This window comes from Struthio camelus, chromosome Z (assembly GCF_040807025.1).
Source record: "Struthio camelus isolate bStrCam1 chromosome Z, bStrCam1.hap1, whole genome shotgun sequence".
Lineage (NCBI taxonomy): Eukaryota > Metazoa > Chordata > Aves > Struthioniformes > Struthionidae > Struthio > Struthio camelus.
In genome coordinates, this window is record NC_090982.1 from 57003409 (window position 1) to 57018626 (window position 15218).

The following is a 15218-nucleotide window of genomic DNA, read 5'->3' on the forward strand; positions in this document are numbered from 1 at the left end:
TTGTCCTGTACAATAAATCTTGCTATTTTTGTTCTTTTTAATGTAAGTTTATCCGCATTTAGAAAGACATAAGCAGTGGCTGTACTCTTCATGGAAAGGTCATTTCTCTTTGACAGGTGATGTTTTAGTGCTAACAGCATCTCAAGGAAGTCTGACATTTGACAAATTATTTTCTAGACATTACAGAGAAATCTAGTAACTGCACACTATTACATAAAAGGCATCTAATTCAGGTACCTTTGGTGAGGCTCAGACAATCTAAATGTAGTATCTGTTGGATGGTTTACTGGGAATTCTTTCCCTTTTCTTTGGCAGCTGACCAGAAAATCTAATATTTTGGCAAATATCTGAGCATGTATTTCAATTGTCTTCCACTTCTAAGTCTTATTATAGCAACACAGCAACATAAAAACACCGGCTGTTGTGAATAGAGGTATGAGAATGATTGCAGTCCTTTGGACTTTTACACAAGAACACTTGAACTGAGCAAAGAAATGAAGTAAGAATTAGACAATATTTATTCAGATACTGCAGTGCTATGTAAGTAATCGCTCTCTACAAACAGTGAAGTTAAATGAAAGTTAATTTTTATAGTTAAGCACTACAGAATAGGGAAATGTCAACAAGGAATTTTTACATATGGTTTTAATTCTTTTAGTCTATGCCTATTCATTCCTATGTGAAACATGCTATTTTGCAGTATAACAGAAGGCACTTTTATGCGCTTCAGATACTTTTGTAAATTCTTGTTATCCTTAGGCCAAAATATACATCTTCTTTTAAAAAAAAAAAAAAAAAAAAAACCTAACTAGGAAAAGATCTGTTAGATAGAGCTATGTAAAATGGTGGCACAAAAAGCTGACGTGATTTTTCACACGACTGCTTTTTTTTTCCTCTTCTACGCAAGAAGTGCTCTTTACTGTTGAAATCCACAAGAAGACTGGAAAGCTTTAAAATATTGGCAGTTGAATGGGGCTATCAAATAGAGAGCTAACAGCACCAAACTGAATGAGTACTGAGTTTCACAGAATAGTTGTCAGAAATGGACAATCTGTAGCTTTCAGGTGTTATCAAAATGGCTGGTGAGATGAGACACCTTTGTGTAAATGGAAAATGTTTGGGGTTTAGGGTGAACATCAATACAGCTTTTTAAAAACACAAGCTGAAATTTTTCTAAATGACCTTTAGTTTCATGACTTTTAACTTTTGGAAGTACAGCTTCCTATACTCTACATAGGTCTGGTGTTCACAAAGTGGGTTTGTAGATTTTTTTTCTGAAAAACAGAAGGGTAGGTGGATGGGTGAGAACATCCTTATATGGGTACTTTTCCTTACGTGTAATTTGTTGCAGATGTGGGCCATTTTAACCTTAACTTAGTATCTCTTATTCTGCAGTGTCCTCCACTCTTTCATTTTCAGTGACGTGTTGAAACTTTTGTTTTCTTTCTTTGGTCAATAAACTTACCTTGAGTCTTCTGCTATTTGTATTTGGTCACTGATTTTTCAAAGGTCATTGATTTGTAAGGCAGGCTAAAGGCTTCATTTAGTAATCTCATCTGAAAATCGCTGGTGTTACTGAAGAAATGAATGTTTAAAGTCATTGACAACAGATTGTATTTTCCTTGTCCTGTAATTTCAAAACTCCTTCTAGAATATATCTTTTAGAGTAATGCCATTTTTGAAATTGGAACATGTAGTTATTTTCTCTCCTACGTGACCTGATTTCATAGGTGTTAGCATGGTTACTGGAGGGAGACCAATATTTAGCTGGAGGAAGAAGCAGTATGTGGTCGTTGCTTATCTAGGAGAGCCTTTATCTGGGATATGAGAGACCCAGGTTCAGTCTGACACTCTCTCTCTCTCTGTCTCTCTGCTTCCCAAAGGAGTGATTTAAGCAACATAATATAAAGTATACTGATGAGGGTGTTCTCTCAGTACCACCTGGGGGCTGTTCTATGTTTCAAGGGTTATTTAAGTATCTGTTGCATGAGAAGGATGGTTTAGGGTGTTTTGCTAGGAGAGAGGAGACCTGAGTTTATGTTCTAAGGTCTTATAAAGTATTAATTTTATTTAACTGTATTTAAGCATTCACTGGAACAAGCACTGAAACACAAGTTGTCTCTCTTTCACACAACACCAGGTTGATCGTTAAGCTGTTGGCCAGTCCTGCCTGTGTGCTTGGTACTCTCCTGATGCTGGTTCTGCTCAGCCTTCTGGGTTTTGCACATGCCTACAAAGCAAAACCTCAGGAAAATTAACTTGAATTAACTTCTTAAAAAATGAACTAGGTAATGTACTAATTAGCTAAGTTCCTGTTGACACACTGTTAGAGTAACTGGTAATTTGGCTTACAGTAATTGACTTTGGAGGTGAATTTAAATTGAATTGATACAGGGCTACTGTAAATTGAAAGCAAAGTGTCAACACAGGACTTAAATACAGTGTAAGTAATTCTGAAGTCACACCTTCAGTTAGTGAAGATTAGGTCTCTTGCAAGGAAGCTGTTAGGTGCCTGTACTCGGCCTTTGCGTTACTAAACGAGCAGAAGTGCTTCAACTGCATGGAACAACTCGATTCCCTAGCAAGGCAGCTGCAAGTTAAATGCTGCAGTATCTAAAACCTTTGCAGAATACCTCCTCCTTGGTACTACCAGCCACTTCCAAACACCAAAGGGAAGATACGGTCTAAGGGTTGCCAACTGCCCCCTCCCCAAGCCCACGCACCCTGCTTTGGAAAGCTGGCATTTAAACGCTCCCAGCTGGGCTCTGGAGAGGCATTCAGAGCTCTCGACAGTGGGCTGAGATAATAGCGAGTTAATGCTGCGGCTGCTTGGCCAAAAACAATTTTCTGCAATATTGGATTCAGAGGACTGCAGCATGTCTGGAAAAACAAACAGGAAAGAAAAGTGACAGCAGTGGGGGGAGATGCACGATCTGCGAGGTTTTGGAGCACAGCACTGTGTACATTTGCAGAAAAGTTTCCAATTAGCCGTCCCTAAAGCTGAAGTGGCAGTGCTTCAGGCTGACAGTAAAACTCCGTAATTCAAGATCCTAAAGAGACTGATGTCCTTTAGAGACAGAGCTTCTTTAGCTTTCACTTTCAATTATGTGGATGGCTCATGAACGCCTGCAAAAAGGATTCTTCATTCATATTAATAACCTGTATATGTTTGGTTGGGTTTTTTTTTTCCTATCCTAGTATTTTTTTTCAAGCAAATGTGATAGTTTTGGTTGACTGCAAAGCCCTGTTTCATCAAATATCAAGGCTGGCTGATGCAGCAGGCTAGTGGCTACCAGGTTTTCCCTTCCAGAAAGATGAGATCTTTCCATTTTGTCTTTACAAAAGTACATTTAGTGCAGAGCTACGAAGCACTCTTGCTGCTCCATGTAGTCTAAAGAGCCCTTGAGCAATTCCAGATTCTAATGGTGCAGTCACAAACTGTAGGGAAAAAAACCCACACAAATCTCAAGCCCTCCCTTCCCTCCCCTATCTCAGTTTTTACATCAGCACTTCGACCAGCAAGGTACAGCTCCACATGTTGTTGCTGGCTCTGGGCAGTTTGGTTAGGTTCTCAGCAACATCATTTACACACTGCCATTTTTCTAAGAGCTGCGTGCTCCACGTAGCTAAAGAAAAAGGTGGCATAACCATAGAAAAGAGCGTAATATTATTCATAGGATGTTGAAACAGAACATGGAACGCTGCAGCACGGTAACTCCTCCAAATACTACTATTTTAAACTCATTTAAATACAAGCCAGACTTACTGAGCATATCATCCTGGATAGTAACTAACATTTATCTTGCTATAATGAGAGCAAAGAGTTAGGGAGCTGGTCAGAGGGAGGCACTCGCAGCTTGCAGGAACAGGCCGTAGTACAACTGCCTCTGACAAAACCTACTGACGCGCTGCTGTGTTCCTCTGATGCCCATCACAGTTTCAACTTAAACAATGCGGAGAATTAATCTGCAGCCCCCCAAATATTCTATTTTGACACATCAAAATAATGACTACGTGTGTGTCTTATGGCTCTTTGACACACCCCACTGAGAGGAGAATATTTTTATAACACAGGACAGCTGACTCCATCCCAGCTCCGAATCATTTCACCCTTTTATAATTTTATTTTCTTGTCCATGAAACTGAAAACAAACTTTTTTTTTTTTAATGGATGGAGGAAGCTATGTTAGTAATCTCTTTCTTTCATTTTTTTTCTTAAGAGTTCCCTTTCATGTTTTTGAACAGTAACCACTGATACCACTATACTAACACTGAGATTCTGGACATCAGCCAAGAAGATGAAGTACAATGTATACATGACCTTTGTCTTTAAAGAATAAAAATAATTTTCAGGTGTTAGCCTGTGGAATGAGGCCCAAGCTCTCAGCGAGCAGCTCATGGTCAAGGAGAACGGCGCCTAATTTGGTTGTCATGACAACGGCAGCTCCACTTACATGTTTGCTTCCTCCAGCCCAACTTGTTTATAAACCTCTAAATTGTTTCATGTTCCTATGTTAACCTGCAACAGAAATAGACATTTCTGGCCACCAAGCCCCCCCACCCCCCAGAAGGAACATAGCAGCTACTAACTTACATTGGAAAGGATTTTTAATTTTCACTGTGCTATTTAATTAGTGACAAAAAGAAAGATTAGTGCTTAATTTTTGTAAATAACTCGTACTCTAATTATTGTATAAGGCAACATATCACTTCCAATGGCTGTCATTAGCGTAGAAAGCTAAAATTGGAAGCAAAGAAAATGTGGCCAGTCTTACTCAGGTTTCTCTTGCACTAATATTACGCATTTCTTTTATGTAAGGGTTTCTCACGTCGGTTCAGAAGTGCAACGCATCAAATCCAGTGCCCTGTCCCCAAGGTGGGTTAATACCAGATGCTTCAAGGCATAACTGAGCAAAACTTGAAGTTTCTATCCTTTAAAGAAAAAAAAAGTTCCCTGAAAATGGGATTTGAAGAGGACATATTGTAAAATTTATTGCTGAACGGAAATTCCAGAAGGATTTCATTTGGAAAATAAATATATTTGATGCTTTTCACTACATCAAAATATTTACCCCATTTAATATAATTAAGCACAAATCCTTCATTTTTTTAAGTCTTCACATTTATACTAAATTTCATTCCTGTAGGGTGGCATACTGCTTAGTAAAATAGCAGTTAAAAGTTGGTGCTCACAACTTTTTCCCTCCCTTAAAAGAAAAAAAAAGGCACTTTAGCTGTCCAACCTGGTGCTGAAGTCACAGCTTGGAGAAGGGAGCAGTGAATTCTTCATATTGGGACTAGTAATATTTTTCATATGCATATGAGATAGGATGTCTTTTTTTTCCCCCCTTATTTCTTGCTAATAGTTTACTTTTCCTTCATGTTGAAACCTTTTTATAGCTGAAAAAATTACTTTCTTTAGAAGCGGTTAACATCTTTCTTGCTTTTTTGATTATCTACCACTGTACACTGAGCAGATGTTTTCATTCATCTGTCCACATCTGCCTGAGTGATCATGACTAGCTCCAAATGCATCACTTGCAATTGAGAAATTTAAATTACCCCATTACTACCTTGCCATTATCTCTTCTAAATTTCATCTGCTATCATGTTGCTTAAAAATTAGCAACCTTTGTACACCTTTGAGATACGTGATATAGTACAAATATATTTGGAACGCTGCTTTGCCATCCCATTTGTGCTGAAGTTTCACTATTTGTTATTTTAAAAAATTTTAATTTGTAATACACGCTCTCTTCCACTCCCCATCCAAATACTTAATTTGGTAGCTCCAGAGCACTTTATAAAGTCTTTTTCACTATTCAGCTGTGTTTATGGAAATGAGACAACATAATGTTCTAGAGTAAACCAAAAAAATCCCCCAACTGGAACCATTTCAAGTATCAAAACACAAGGACATCTTCTAAATTTCATCTTTTAAAATTTAAATGAAAAAATGCTTAAAGGCTACTTGTATCTAATATCATTAAAACACTGAAGTGTGAACCTCTCTGGAAACAGTGAAACTATTTTGAGCCAAAACAGAATTTCTGTGTGCTCGTGTGTGTAATATATATCAGGCACCATAAGGGATTTTTTCCTTACAGCCAGCAAAGAAAATAGCTTATCATTTACACAGGTTTAACTTATTTCCCAGCTGCTCTTTAACCATCGTCTTCTTTCCATTGAACAATTCTAATGATAGAGAAGCACTACTTGCACAGTGCTTTTTGTCTATAACATCAAGCCCATGACTGTTTTAGTTTTCTACCTCTTGTTTTTTGAATTGATTTACTTTCTACCAAGTCTGGGATCCCAAAAGGCTATTTTGAAAATGAATATTTTATGGGTTATATTGTATAGCTGTGCAGTGGTACAGACTGTTTTATGTTTCTGCTAACTTATTTCTAGAACTCCCACTTTTTAACAAATTTGATCTGTTCCTACTTCATTATACACATGTAAGAACAAATTGATATTTATCAGCATTGCCATCTCTGAAAACACTCTGGGCTATTTCCATGTTACTCCATGTGGTGAAAAGTTGCTTCGAGAAGTCATTCTTCAGTTAGATTCCGGCTCCATTAAGGTCGATGAAAGCTTGGTATTTAATAGGGTCATAAATTCACACTAGACACCCCCTAACTTCTGGGGGAGGAAAACAGGGTGGGGGTTGTTGGGCTGTAGAGATGGGCTAGTTCCATTTACTTGAAGACTGAGAGGCACCAAGCAGCCAAATCTTCCAAGTCAGGTGCTATTATTTCAAATTTTAACATTACTGAAAAGGCTTATTTTTCTTTATAGTATGTATGTTCCTTATTTGCTTCCTGAGCCCAGTACAGGATTTTCCACCAGAGATCACTTACTCCACTCCAGTATTTTGCTGCGATACGTAAGACTTTCAACGCTGTGGGACTAGGAATGGAAGAAAACAGTGAAATATACTGTGAACAGTGATTAGTAGTAGATACATGTCATAAATCTACCCAGAGTTTCTCTGGCTTACCCATTCAGCAGTCAGTAAGAAAACAGAGGAGTAGGAGGTCTTAAATAGGAAGCAATAGAATGGGTAAAACAGAACAGATTTAGGCCAAAATAATTTTAGGAGTAGCAGGAAAAAAGTTTTTGCAGGCAGTGACACACACTCCTAAAAATCAAGCTACGATATTAGCAACGATCTTTTCATAACAGCAAAGAAAGAAATACAATCTGGAATTGTACCTTTGTGAAATTAAAGTCTGTCAAATATCTGATGTTAATGATAGGTGCTACTTATGTCTGGATGAAAACTGGTATTTCTACCAACTATTTTAGACTTTGTTTTGTTCAACAGTGATCGATAATCTGGGAGTAAAAAATGTCTTTGAGTAAAATGATCAGACTACCTCAGTTTGCATTAATAGAAAGACAAGTTAAAACAGATCTGGTAACTGGTTTCTACTAGAGCTGAAAGTTTTGAAAAACTAAGGCAACAAACTAGTGAAATCAAATAGAGAATCTACAGCCTGGATAACTGATGGCACTTGAAAGTTACTGAAAACTGCTCAAGCAAAGCCTACAGAGAAACAGTCCAAATCTAAAGGAATTAGTTACAGCTTTGAAAGCACATAAACTGAGTTTATAATCAATGGAGAATAAGGCTACCCATTTTGAAACTTAAAATATATAGATGATTCGTTAGAAGTGCAAGCTAGTAACTGGAGAACTGCATGGATCAAATACAGCAAGTGTTCTTAATTTTTTTCTGCTTTCTTAAATATATTAAGTGAGCAGATGAGATTAAAAAGGCCACAGCAAAGTTCTGCTAAACTTTCCTTTTAAAGGAAAGAATAGTTAATAGATACAGAAACAGGATACCATAACCATAGGTTTTATCAAATACTAATTCATAGCTGACCAACATGATATATTTAAGTCACCTAACTTGCTCCAAGCAGAGATAACATGAATTAATTGTTTGTACTACTCCTGCTAGCAAACACAAAGAGGAGGAGTACACAGTAGATGCAAGCTGGAAAACAACTCTCAGTGCAGTGGAGGTTTAGATCATACCCTAGAGTATGCCCTATTGTTGCAGTAATAGAAATTAAGTGAAACAGCATGAGATGCAAGGTTATGCGTACAGTGATTCTCACCAATAATTTTTATAAGCTGTTGGGGTGGTGTGGGGGGAGGAAATAGGGTCATAATTTTCAAATTACTTATAAACTAGTAGCTCCTAGGACCTCTTTGTTCCTAAATGACTATAATCCATCACTGTAATGACATTATGAAAGAGATAATTACAGTTTTAGAATAAACAATGAGAGGAGGAAAGCTCTAAAAATTCACCTAAAATAACCAAGTTTAGCCAGCCATGTTCAAAAATTGATTTAAATAGAAGTAGAGAGAAGGGAATAATATTCAGAAAGAGCTGATTTTAACAGAAGATTAAAGGAACTGGTTTGCCCAGAACAGCATGATAAACCTTCACCGATGGTCACTGCTCTTAAATACATCAAGGACTTGGGAGTAACAAGGAGGAAAGCTATGAAAGAGAAAGCTTTATTTAAAATGTGATCAAGCACTAGTGAGCTGCTACAAGTTAAACACACAATGGAAGTTAAATCTCTATGCTGTACGAAAAATGTGATTCTGTAACAGGCTTTCACTATTTACTCTGCACAACAGAGACATCTGACTTGAGTCTCAGCTACTTCCTGTTGCACATGAGTGTCTAGAAGCTCCCACAAAGGTAGTTCAATTTGATTTTTGCATAAGCAGCACAATTTTTTTTTATAGCATCTCAATTCTTGGAAGAAGCTATAGTCCCATCCCTAGACCAAGAAATTACTGTCAGCTTTTCCAGATTTCCTAGATAACAGGGGAACAGAATGCTTTGACAGCCACACTGTAAACACACATTAGTTCACTCCAAGGCATGAAGGGACACACACTCTGTAAAAGTCCGTTCAAAGCAATTATTCTTTAGACAAAAAAGAAAAGTTACAGTAAGAAACAAATTATACCTCATTCTTACAATCTGAAACCTCTAGAGTTTGGGATCCTTCCTCTGAATCATGAGATTTTCTCCATACAATCATTTTCCTTTGGCCATTGCTGGTCCTTTGACCAAAATCACCATCCTTCATTAGGTTTTCTTCTGCTTCCAGTGACAGTTTTATCAACAGATATATTCTTCCTCTTTGCCTCTTCCCAATCTCTTCAGACACTACTCATCATTTTAAAGGCACCACTAGGAAGAGAGATGTGGCACCCAATTACTATTCCATTATGATATTTTTTGCCCCTTTTACACACTTCATTGATTGTATTTCACAATCAACTGATATTAGCCTAGATTTGAACTATACTAGCAGAACCTGAACTGTTGTGGAAGTGACCTTTCAAGTTCACAAGCTGACAGATGTTGCAAACCATATTACACTGTTATAGAACAGCTTGTTTTAGGAAGAAAAGCAAGCCAAAGAACCTCACTCAAGGAAAGCAAATCAAAATTCTGGTAACAGCATTATTTGAAAGGATAAAGTAACAAATACACTAGCATAACCCAGTATTGAAGTTACATATTTAGCCAGTGAAGTACTCCCAACAAAGAGCTGCTAAAAATAAGTAGATACACTACTGCAGCACAGATTAATATGAAAATGACTTCGTACCTATGCCATGAACAGGGGCACTCATTTAAATTTATGATTGTCATATCCAAGTTGGTAGAAGTATCCTGACAGTATTCTTAACAGTTCAGAGATTGCCTTTAATTATTCAGATTATATATTAGGCACGAATGTACACTAAGACTAGAACTGCAAACTTAAAGCTATCAATTCTTTAGATACAGCAACTAATTTCTTAGTAATAACTAAGAAATTTTGATAAGCTATAGAATCCCTATCACCAATAGGTTTTCTGGCACGGGCTGTAGTTATTGCCTTGTTATATACTTGTTTCCAGTTACTTTATACCCCAAGCCTAAAGCATTAGGAAAGCAGCTAAGACTCTTCATAGGGCAACCCATATATTCACAGCAATAAGGCAGCAGACAGAAGGGATCTTTAGCAGAAGAACTTCAACAAAACTCATGAGAAACTCCTAAGCATGGAAACAAAACCAAATAAGTGTTTTCAACTAATCAACCTGAAATACTGAAGACGCAAATTCTGTGGCATGGATTACTGACAACATACCCACTGTTAGGCTTATTGCCTAATCTATCCCAGGTCATTACTCTACAGTGACTCTAAAGACTTCTGAGATGTCCACACAGCATCGCAAAGCGACTTAAGTATCCAGTCCATCCTAAAACTCCATTAGCCCAATTTTAGCTTTACAGAGATGGAGAGAAGAAAAGGAAGGAGAATAAATAACAATTTCAGTTTAAGAACAGGAGATAAAGAACATCAGTGTTCACCCTAATGTCAGTGCATTGCAATTTGAAGGGCTTCAGGAGTTTCACAAAACAGACAGTCCAAGATATTCAGATTAAAGATTTATTTACAGACATATCCAGCATGGTATATAGTTTCAGTCATCTTCCCATTGAAAGTTGCTGTGTAGAAGGCTTCAGCTCTGCAAGAAAAAGAATTAACAAATTGAATCTAGAAGAGATATGGAGATGTGCTTTAATTACAATTTTGACCTGCTTTGCTTCATCCACTACAAATTTTTGTGGCAAAGGCCTGTACTTCTGAGTGTACATAGCCAAGCGCTCAACATCAGTACAGGTCTCCCAGTTTATTTCTTTCTGGGATGTGAAAGAAAAGCTAAGTGGCCAAAAGTATCAGACTGAAAGAATTATACAGATAATGTGTTCTGCTTATGAAATTCCAGTGAGCATTATATTCCCTTCCAAAAACTACTCAGGTCATTCCAGCTTCTCAGAAAGATTTGCTACTTCTCACATTATTGCATCTCTGGGTACCAATTATTTCCAAAGTAGGATCTGTTAAATTGAGTTAAATTAAAGAAGTCTTTCAACTGGAAGTGGCATGCTTCCAGAGCCCACACAGTGTTTGAAACTTGCTTTTTCTGTAAAGGTCATCAGCCAGCATCAGTTAACATGGCACCAGTTGTGATAAAACCACCGTAACCACCTTATTTTAAGAAATGCATTTTATACAGTAAACAAACGAGTGCTGTATGTAGGTGTCATGATTGTTTTGACATGGTAGAACTGAAGTTCAGAAAGTCTTGTTTTCCATTTTTAACTGGCACATCAGAAAGCGTTTACAACATCACAGTTTCTCACACTGTTTTGTTCACATCATGTGTGCCAGATATTTCTACAGATTATACTAGGTATAGCTGTGTTTCTTTAATGAAGGTGGATCTCTTTCGTTACTGCAATTATCCAAACCGGTACCATTCTACTACCCATTTGCCCAGATGGGGAATCCCATGAAGCTGTCTTTGGGGAGTCAAAGTTCACAAATCAATGACAGCTCAGCAGCTATGTGAAACAAACTTAAGCCTGTTCTATGAGTTTCAGTAGCAACTTCAGACCACAAACTAAGCAGCTGGTCTGGGAAGGCCTGTAAAATGTAGTGATGCTAATAGGTGAAGTTTGACTCCTTAAAGCTCATTTTTGACCAGATTCCAGTGCTAGAGTATCTAACAAAATCAGTTACCCAGTTAGCGAGATTACAGCCTGTCCTCTTCATTTCTTAAGGAGCTGGTGTCTGACTATAACAAAAGGGAAGACAAATCCACTTCCGAAAAATGCACACATTACTGCCAATAATCGCCATTTGTTTTCAATGGAAAATGGAATATTCTGGAAAAGAAAAGAAATTTTAATTTTGCAACCAATAAGATACTTTAATTGCTTCCTCATCCACTTAGTAACAGTGAGATACCCAGAGCACTAACAGGAAAATTCAGACTGACATACTAAACATTCATTCTCAAAACAATTTTCCTCCCTCCTAAGAGGAGAGGGACCCAGTACTTAGGACAAGATCATTTAGGCTGGATGTTATCTCTGGAGGTTAAGTCCATCACCTCCCCACAGAACTCAAAAGTAAGGCCAAGTGAGACCAGCTGGTCCAGGACCACATCCAGTTAAGTTTAAATGTCTCTGAGAACAGAGGCTCCACAGTCCCTCTAGGCAATCTGTTCCAGTATTTACTTACCCTCATTCCAAAAATGTTGTTTCTAGCATTTGATCAAATCTTCTCATGTTAATTGGGTATGAGAAATTAATTTTTAGATGTAGCATTTTAAGACAACATTAAGGATAAGGTACATCAGAAAGCGTTTACAGTATCATTGTTTCCCCTCATACTGCAATGCTCATCATCTGTACCAGTGCAGCAGAGAGCAGCACTGAAAGAAAGTAAAGTCATTTTGCATCACCATTTGCTTGGCTATGGCCATAATGGCGATACCAGGAAAATCCAAAGCCCACACAATGCCAGCCAGAGAACTGGCAAAAGGGCAGCCATCACCCTGCTCCTCACAACAGCATCCAGCTCACCAGGATAGCAAAACCTGATGATAGACTAAACCCTTTCCAACAGCCTAGTGATGCACTCACCTTGAACAAGCACGAGAGGACAGGCCTGTACCTCACTCAGGCAAGCAAGGGTGGGTAGGCCCGTACCACACTTAAGCAGCACCCTTACGACCTCTGCAACAACGGTAACACTTCCCCCTCTCCCTTGCCCAGCAACTGCTGCCGGGCTCACCCCCGAGCGAGGCCTGCAGCAGAGGTGCCTGCGGGCCCAGCAGCACGTGACTAGCGCAGCGCCCCTCAGGGAGGCCTTTCCCGCGGCCTCGGCCCCGTCCCCGAAGAGCCGTTAGCCGCCGTTAACCGCTGCCCGCCCCCGCCGTTACCACCCCTCCCCCACCCGCAGGCCCCTTCCTTCCCGCGACCTTCCGGGCGGGCCGGGGCCTCCTCCCCTCCTTACCTTTCCGGGCCCGTCCTCATAGTGGCCCCTGCGGATAGCAGACGTAGCAAACCTGCGCACAGCTGTGGCCAGCATAATGGCACCAACAAGGCCGACGCACCAACCGTCTCCCCTCCGCGACCTTCCCGAGGAGGCGGCGGCGCCGGAGCCTTATGGGATGCGGCGGGGGCGGGGCGGGACGGCTGCTGCCGCGCGGCACGATGGGAGCTGTAGTTCCGCGGCCTGGGCGCGGCTGGGGCCGCGGCAGCGCCCTGCCCGCCATTTTCTGGATCTTGCCGCCGCTCCTGGGCGGCCGGAGCGGTTCCCTGAGCGGTGTGCGGAGCCGGGGCGGGGGGGATGCTGTTATCCCCAAAGAAGGGTTCTTTCACCCGGTGTGCAATGAGCTGAGAAACACACAGGGTCGAGCTCCTTGTTGAAGTCATCTCTGCGCAGAGGCGGGCGCGGGGTGGTAACTCCACAAAGCTAGCACACCTGGTTACGAGGCAGCCTACGCTTTATGTCGTTTAAGCAACAGTTATCAGTCCAGTTTGCAACTGCATTAAGTCATGCTAAGTCTCATCTTCATTTGAAGTCGCAGTATCCTCTTTTTCTACTACGCGTGCTCTCTGGGGAAGGGGCTTTGATCAGCAGGGGGCTTCCCTGCTCCTGGGTGGGTTTCATATTAGGCTAGTTAGGCTAGTTCACCCGTGGTTCAAGTAGTTCTCTCCTGTTTATCAACTGCTTTTGTTCTCTTCGGGTTTATCTGGGTACTTCCTTATCTGGTTGTCTTACAGTGTTGTCTTGCTCCTTCCTTCAGGGTCTTGTTTTGTTAACTACCTGTGAAAGACTGAATAATGCCCTAATCTCCCTTTTTCCCCATACCTCCAACAGTTCCCCCCTTTGAGACTTAGATTAATAATTCATTATTTCAAATAAGTCTCAAGTAGCGTCTTTTGGTTTCTTCCCACTGGCGTATATCTTGCTGGAATTCTTCTCTATTTCTTACAGGAAGGCTTTCAGGGCTTTCAGGGAAGACTTACAGGGTGGGCTGTAGTTATCATTATAGGTGAGGATCCTGACATACAGCTCGGATGATTATACCCTTGTTACATCTAAAGATTATGCCAATTACTATAATCAGTATTACAAGTATAATCAGGATTTGAAATAAAGTCTGTAGCCATCCCATGAAGTATTTTATTTAACCAGCCATTTTTCATACTGCTCCTCAGATCATGACTAGTGTTTGCTATCTGTTCCATTCGATCAAATTGTCTCTTCAGATTTTCCGGGATGTTAGGGATATGGACACAGCAACTGTCATTTTTTAGGTCTGAATAGCCACATACTCCATGTTCACGAAATAAAAGTAAATCTAGGAGCAAATGATTTTGTAAAGCCGTCTTGGAGGGGGCCTGCAAGCGAGAATTTAGTTCCTCCATCCCATTTCATGACCACTTTAGAATATGTTTCCCTTCTTTGTTACACCATGTTATGGTATTATTGGGTACATTTTTTCACGTATGTTCCCACATTGATGTTAAGTTAGTTGTGAGTATTCCCCAAGGGACTGGTCACTCAGCAGACCTTGGAGTTGGCAAACAGTGATCTGAGTTACATCATGGATTTTCCCAAAAGACTGTGTAAGTTGTAAGATCAGATTCATATTGCTAATAGGTGAACACAGTAAGATTAAGAGTATTCTTATCCATAGTCCTCTAGACACTGTGGTTTAGCTTGCAAAGATCAATATTCTATAAATAAATCTTAGGACTGCAGGCAGCAGTATTACCAATCCACAGCCAGACAATAACAGTCCTTATGAGCACTCTAACTCAGTGTATGCAAGTTTTGGAGTTCCAGGTGCACTTCATTAGCCTGTATAGTTCTTAGAGAGTCTTAATTCTAGCACTCCCGTTTGTGTAATGTCCATTGCCCTTCTGGGAGAGCTTTTTTTACCTTCGTGTAGTGGATCCAGGAGCTGATCCCTTCCACCTTTACTGTGGTATATGTAGTTAGGAGCACAAGATAAGGTCCTTTCCACTTTTCTTTTAATGGTTCATCCTTCCAGGTCCGGACATAAACCAGGTCTCCAGGCTTGAAACTATGGACTGGAAAGTCTAAAGGAAGTGGAGGTCGCTGGTTGAGATACCTGTGTAAAGAGGATAACACCCGCAAAAAAGATAGCAAATAGTGTTTCAGGATTCTCTCACCTTTGATATGCATTTGATCGCTCTGATTTCCCATTTCATTAATAGGATACGGTTTTCTGTACAATATTTCAAATGGACTTACCCCTTCCCTGGCCCATGGAGTGATCCTAATTCTCAT

General features: G+C 39.8%; 2 non-coding genes across 2 annotated transcripts; both read right to left on the minus strand.

The window, feature by feature from the left end:
- Positions 1–11211: 11211 nt before the first annotated feature.
- Positions 11212–11273, minus strand: LOC138064868 (small nucleolar RNA Z39). The gene has a single exon (XR_011138125.1). It is a non-coding gene; the product is annotated as a small nucleolar RNA Z39 (small nucleolar RNA).
- Positions 11274–12241: 968 nt separating this feature from the next.
- Positions 12242–12304, minus strand: LOC138064869 (small nucleolar RNA Z39). The gene has a single exon (XR_011138126.1). It is a non-coding gene; the product is annotated as a small nucleolar RNA Z39 (small nucleolar RNA).
- Positions 12305–15218: the final 2914 nt, after the last annotated feature.